This window comes from Alexandromys fortis, unplaced genomic scaffold (assembly GCF_014885135.2).
Source record: "Alexandromys fortis isolate MF-2015 unplaced genomic scaffold, M_Fortis_MF-2015_v1.1 scaffold_0, whole genome shotgun sequence".
Lineage (NCBI taxonomy): Eukaryota > Metazoa > Chordata > Mammalia > Rodentia > Cricetidae > Alexandromys > Alexandromys fortis.
Window position 1 is genome coordinate 21175329 of NW_026067949.1, and position 6651 is coordinate 21181979.

At 46.5% G+C, this 6651-nt stretch overlaps 1 long non-coding RNA gene across 1 annotated transcript; it reads right to left on the bottom strand.

Annotated features, from left to right (window-relative positions):
• Positions 1-2679: 2679 nt before the first annotated feature.
• On the bottom strand, positions 2680-6625 carry LOC126506386 (uncharacterized). The gene is made up of 3 exons (XR_007593213.1): positions 6502-6625; positions 4137-4217; positions 2680-4011 (listed from the first exon to the last, which is right to left on the bottom strand). It is a non-coding gene; the product is annotated as an uncharacterized lncRNA (long non-coding RNA).
• Positions 6626-6651: the final 26 nt, after the last annotated feature.

Consider the following 6651-nt stretch of genomic DNA (forward strand, 5'->3'; position numbering starts at 1 on the left):
AAATGCAGCCAGGTGTGGCAGCCTCTGATAGTAATCTGCAGCACTCAGAAGGTGGGGGTGGGATAATTGCAGTGAGTTCAACGGCCATCCTGAGCTACACAGGGAGATACTGTCTCTCAACAGCGTTAGGTGGAGCTCAGTTGGTAGAATTGCTTGCCTAGCATGCAAGAGGACTTGTGTCTGAATCTCAGAACTCAGTAATCTGGGCATTTGGGAGGTAGAGGCAGAAAATCAGTCACTTAAGGTAATAGACACTTAGTCTATAAGTGAATTTGAGGCTAGCCTGGGCTAGGCTACGCGAGGCTCTAGCTCAACAAAAACCCAAAACACTAAAAGCATTTTAATTGTTTTTAGAAGTTAAATTACATTAACCTACATGCAAATGAATTCTATTTAAGACGTAACGAAGATTGAAGACACCGCTTCATGATTTACCACCCGTCATGATTCATTACACTCTCTGAGCACGATCACCTCATTTAATGACGGGCTGTGGGCCGAAAACATGTTCTGAAGGCACTTCATCACTGGGTAAACATTTTTTCTTACACAACCTACATAGTAAAGCTGACTACACACCTCAGCTGTGTGAGTACATGCATGTGTGTCTCTCAACAGGCAGTGTGAACAAAGGTGCTTGAGCACACACGCTCTTGGGCCGTGAGGAGTAAAACCACACGAGATGAAGCCATGTGCAGGGAGAAGCGAACTCGTGACTCGGGCAGCATGAGCTTGGTGACACGGCTTGCTGCCCGTGGAACATGGTTCGTGCTTCCCAGCAGGGTTTTTTGTTTGTTTGTTTTTGGTTTGCTTCGTTTTTTTTTCCCCCATGACAGGGTTTCTCTGTGTGACCATGTCACCATCATGGTCTCACTTTGTAGACCAGAACCTTAAACTCAGAAAAGATCCACCTGCCTCTGCCTGCCTGGTATTAAAGGCGTGCATCACCACGCCCAGCTAGTTTTTTGCTGTTGTTTTAAATAAAATGAGTACATTCTAAAAATAATGATTAAGGGCTGAGGAGGTGGCTCAGTGGGTGAGAAAAGTCTGCTGTACAAGCATGAGGACCTGAGTTCGAATCTATAGCATCCAAATAAAAAGCTAAGCATGGGGCTGACAAGATTGTGTGGGAGACACAGGCATTTGCTGCCACTTCTGGAAACCTGAGTTCAGCTCTCAGAACCCACATGTTGGAAGGAGAGAACCATTTCCCACAAATGGTCCTCTAACTTCCACACGAAGTCTATAACATGTGCTCCCCTACCCAACCCCCGGGCAGGTAGAGTACTTTTCTAGACCTCATAAAGCCCTGGGTTTGAGTCCCAGGACAGAAATACGAGTAAAATAAATACATGAAACATTAACATTGCCGCTATCAGGTGTTCTGCATTGTATCCTATTATGGCCATCAATAAGAAACTACACAGTCCCCATCCAGGCAAATGACAAATGGTCCAGAGCCATTAGGAATGAAGGTGTGGGTCACCTGTCCAGGTAAAGCACTAAGGTCAACGGAGGTGCTTATAGAAGGTAGGGGGAATCCTGACTGAGTAGTATAAAAAGATAGTTATAAATATCAATTATGGGGTCTGGAGAGATGACTCAGCAGGTAAGGGTAAATCCTGGTCTCTGGCCTCCATCTTTGGAGGCCCTGCCCCTATGCCCCTTGCACTCTGACACCTCCCCGAGGAGGGTCAAGGTAGACCACCAAACCTTGAACCTTGACCACTCCCCAAGTCTATTTAAATTGCTCCCTGGAAAGTCAACACAGGACATAAGGAAATAGGTTTGGTGCCAAACTGACAACAAGTGAACTCTAACAGTCTTGACTGTCAACCTGACTGGCTAGAGAGATGCTAGTCTCTCCATTGGTCAAGATGCTTCTGAGTACGTCTGTGAACACTTTTCCGGACAGGACTGGCATATGAAAGGAAGACGGGGTGAGTGTGTGTGTGTGTGTGTGTGTGTGTGTGTGTGTGTGTGTGTGTGTGAAGGATCTGCCTCGAATGCTGACAGTGCCCTGCAGGCGGCTACAGAAACAGAGAGACAAATCTTGAGAAGACTTGAGCATGTGAGCACTCCTGCTCTGGTGTGTCTAGAGTCACCACCCACAGCCATGCAATGCCAGTTTCCACGGTGTTTTCAGGTGGCCCCACAACAGCAGCTCTGCAGGGAGCCTGCAGACCAACAGCGTTGGACTAGGAAGTCATTGCTGGCTTCCATTATTCGCTAGTCCAGCTTCTTTGACTGACCAATTACTGAATTCTCTGCCTCTCCAGTGTGGACTACCCAGCTTCCTGTTGTGTAAGTCAGTGTAGGAAGTTCACTTATAAAGCATGCACGCGCACACACACACACACACACACACACACTACTAGTTCTATCTCTCTAGAGAACTATGACCAATACAAGATTATTGCTCCTACTTTAGAAGCCAGAACATATTACATGATTTTTTGCCTGAGGAACTCAGAAAAGAAAGGGGGGAAATAAGAACCATCACCAGCAACCTCACTCTAAAGGCTTCCATGTTCTGACCAGAGGAAAAAACAACAGCCACTTGATTTCCTCATTTTTAATTTATTTATTGAAGACTTACAATGTTAGCTTCTAAGCAGACACAAATAAGGCACTATTTCTTGGAGAGTCCACCATTTAGTGAGGAAAGGTCTCTCCCATAAAGAGAAAATTGTAACAAGTGAATTTTCAGGAAATGGAGGTGAGAGAGAAACTGACCAAAGGACACCCCAGAGTCAATCAGCAAAATCCAGACTTCAGGCCAAGAGACTGTTTCTTCACAGGTGAACTCCCGGAAACTAAACCTGTGCCTTAGACTGAATGAGACTTGAGACAGGATCGACCCAGGGGAAGCTTTCTTCACTCTTATTTCAAGCAAACTGGACACAAAGTTTAAGTGAGATGGGACAGAAGTTTGAACACTAAAATGGACATTTGGTAGCATTAGAGGAGGATAAGTTTAACTTTGGAGATGTTTCAATGGATCATGGTGCTATGGTTGCCGTTAACATGACTTTAGATTTCAGGAAAAAAAATATAAGAAGAAATATCTGTAGACAAAATGATACGATGTCTAGAAGTTTCTTCAGAGCAATTCAGGAAGAGACAGTAAATGAAGGAGGCAAGACTGGCCACCAATTGATCATTATACGACTGGATGAGAGTTACCTGGGGATCAAAGTTAGCGAATATTTAAAATTTCCCACACTAAAGAGCTTTAGAAGAACAGTGCCTGGGGTGGACTCAAAGAGGCTGAAAACTGCTGACAAAATATTGCTGCATGTTGGGACACTTCCAAGACTAGGATATTCATAGGAGAAACAGCTCCTAGGCAGCCAGAGAGCACGACAAACGCATGACATCCCTCAGAGGAGCCCTCATGCTGTCAGGGTCAGAGATGGGTGGTATTAGTTTATCAGGAGGTGCCAGCTACTATCACATGCACACAGGCTGCCAGAGCTCATGGAACTTCCTTCTGTTGACATGTGTTAAAATGAACTCAATGAAACAGGGGATTGGGTGTCTGTGCAGGAAATTGGGAGAATAGGTAGGGGGATGTGGGTTCTGTCATTTACCAATTGTGAGCCTTAAAGACAGATCTTTTTTAGTTAAAAACAAACAAACAAATAAACAAGCCAGACTCAGGCTGGGCAGTGGTGGTACACACCTTTAATCCCAGCGCTTGGGAGGTTGAGGCTGGCAGATCTCTGTGAGTTCGAGGTCAGCCTGGTCTACAGAGCTAGTTCCAGGACAGCCGGGACGACATAGCCCCAAAAACCTGTTTTCTACTTCACACATAAGTGGGTGGGCATGGTGAACCCTAGTTATGTGCGCTGATTTTCAGCACAGTCCTTACGAACTTGGCACTTTCCTCAGCAAGAGAAAGTTGGGTATGATTTGGTGATACCAGTGTTCATAGCTCCTCTCTGCATGAGCACACTATGCGTTGTCTTTTCTTGGTTCTGTGGAGGAATATGGAGAAGCTTGGTGTACCTGATGAAGTTAAAATAGTTATTAGATGTCACCCTAGGTCCGCAATTCCTGATACAATAAAAGGTATGAAAGCACCCAATTTGCCTCCCCTCTCCCCACTTTGCCCCCTGTTCCCCAACACACACCTGTACTTTGGGCTCAGCAGGAATGTAGCCATCTATCTTAGTTGGGGGTCACTGCGGCTGTGATGAAATACCATGACCAAGCTGCGGGAGGAAAGAGCTTCTTTGACCTACTCGTTTTTATCCGTTGTCCATCACTGAAGGAGTCAGCACAGGAATGCAAACAGAGCCAGAACCTGCAGGCAGGAGCTGCTGCAGAGGCCGTGGAGGGGTGGTGCTTGCTGGCCTGCTCAGCCTGCTTTCTTACAGAATCCAGCAGTATCATAATGGGCTGAGCCTGCCCCCATCAATCACGAATTAAGAATGCTCTACGGGCTTGCCTAAAGAGCAATCTTATGGAGGAATTTTCTCAATCGGGGTTCCCTCCCCTCAGGTAACTCTAGCCTGTGTCAAGTTGACATCACCTTAGCCGGGCCACTGTCCATCATGGAGACACCTATGTGAGCTCTGATGCACTGAATGTCATTCATGGAAACACCTCACCCCATCTTGGCAGAAGGCACTAAAGAGCGCAAACACGGTGTGAACCGCACCTTGGCATTTGAAAGACAAACAAGGGTGAGTGAGATCTGCTTGGTCTCTGAACCTGTACCTTACAACTCCTGTCAGTGTGGATGGTGCCAAGAGAGGGGATGGCAGAATTCACAGATGGGAAGGCAGGGCTGACTTCTTGCTATGGTTTCAACATGTTCCCGAAAAGCTCCAAAGATAACAGACTTCCTGGTTTCCAGATCCACGAGCGAAAGACACCCCTCTTATTTATAAACTATCCAGTTTGTAGTATTTGGCTAAGACCGCAGAAGCCTGGCTAAGACAGCATCCTCTCTTCTCCTCTTCCTCTCCGCTTCCACCTCCCAGTCTTTTGGTTCAGGGACAGGAACACATTCTGTCTTAAGAGCATCTGCTGGGCTGCCAGCCCGAAGGTGGGCCATCTCACTTGCCTGTCTCTGCATAAACTCCGAGAAGCCTCCCCACACCAGCAACCTTTTAATCTCCACTCTCAGGACTTCCTCACTTCCCAGTCAGCTTTTTATCAGACAGTAACTTTGTGTTAGTTCCTTTGTACGGGTACCATACACTCTAATATGTGGGCTTTTGTCTGTGCTTGCAGAAGAACGCAAAGGAAACGCAAAGGAATCTCAAAACTGTAGCTGGATATGGTGGCGTGTGCCTGTAATCCCAGCACTTGGAAGTTAGAGACTGGGTAGCAGGCATTCAAGGCCATGCTTGGCTATATATACAGTTGAATGCCATTCTGGATTACAGGAGACCCAAAAGCAAACCAAGCCACCAACAAAAATACTCTAGCTCTGTGAATTATTAATAACTTATGTGAATGCATCTATATCATCTCCATTCGGGTGATAGAATAGGTCTAAGTAAGGGATGACGGCAAATATCAGCTGCTCTGAGAGACTGAGGCAGGAGGATCACAAGCTCCAAGCCATCCTTAGCTATAACTATAGGCAGTTTAAGATCAACTTATACAACTGGACCAGGCTTTCTTCTTTTGGACCACCAACTAGCTCTCAAATCATAGCACGGAGACTTATTAGTTCTGGATGCTTGGCCGAGCTTAGGCTCATTTCTGGCTAGCTCTTTTAACTTAAATCAACCTGTTTCTCGCGATCCCCTGGAAATGGAATCTCAGATGGTTGCAAGCACTTTCTGTGTTAATGCTGATAACCAAACCCAGGTCCTCTGATAGAGAAGTCGGTGTTCTTAACTGTCTTTTTAAACCCTCGGTGACCTGGCACTCACTGCCTAGGTCAAGCTTTGAACTCACAACAACCCTCCTCAGCCGCCCACTGGTCAGGATTGCAGGAGGGAGGCAGATCAGAAACATTCTTGCTTGTGCTCCGTCATGCCCAGGTGTGTGCATCACTCAGCTGACCCCGAATACACATTTTGCGTGATGACATCAGGAGGGTGAATCGACTTTCTTTTTACATGATCTGGTGTGAAAAACCCGTTGCCCCAGCATTCTGAAATAACCAGTCCTTCCGGGTGCTCTTCAGCGCCACTCCTGACATAAACTGTCTCTACAAGTGAACTCCTTTCTGAATTTCCTTTTGCTTCGCTGGCCTATTTGACTTATTCCCCATTTGGCTCTTCTTTTTCAAAAAATTTCCCCCATCTGCTATGTTCTTTTTTAATTTAATCGAAATTTTGAGACAGGGTTTTACTAGCTGGTCTGAAATTTACTGTGTAGACCAGATTAACCTCGAACTCACGGAGATTTCCCTGTTTCTACTTTACCGCTACTGGCCCGCGCCTAAGAGCTGTTTTCGAAGGCAAGCAGCCCAGCATCCCAGAAACGATGGGCACCGATGCACACGTGATGCATGGTGGAGGGTCCTTGGTATACCTAGGAGAATAGCGTAAGGCGGCCTCCTGCTATGCTTGCTACGAGACTTCCTCCGCAGCCTGGCCCTCCTGGAGGTGCACCCGTAAGGACAAGCCTCCGGGAGCCGAGTAGAGCTGCACGTCCTCTTCCAGCAAGCCCTCTGTCTACGCC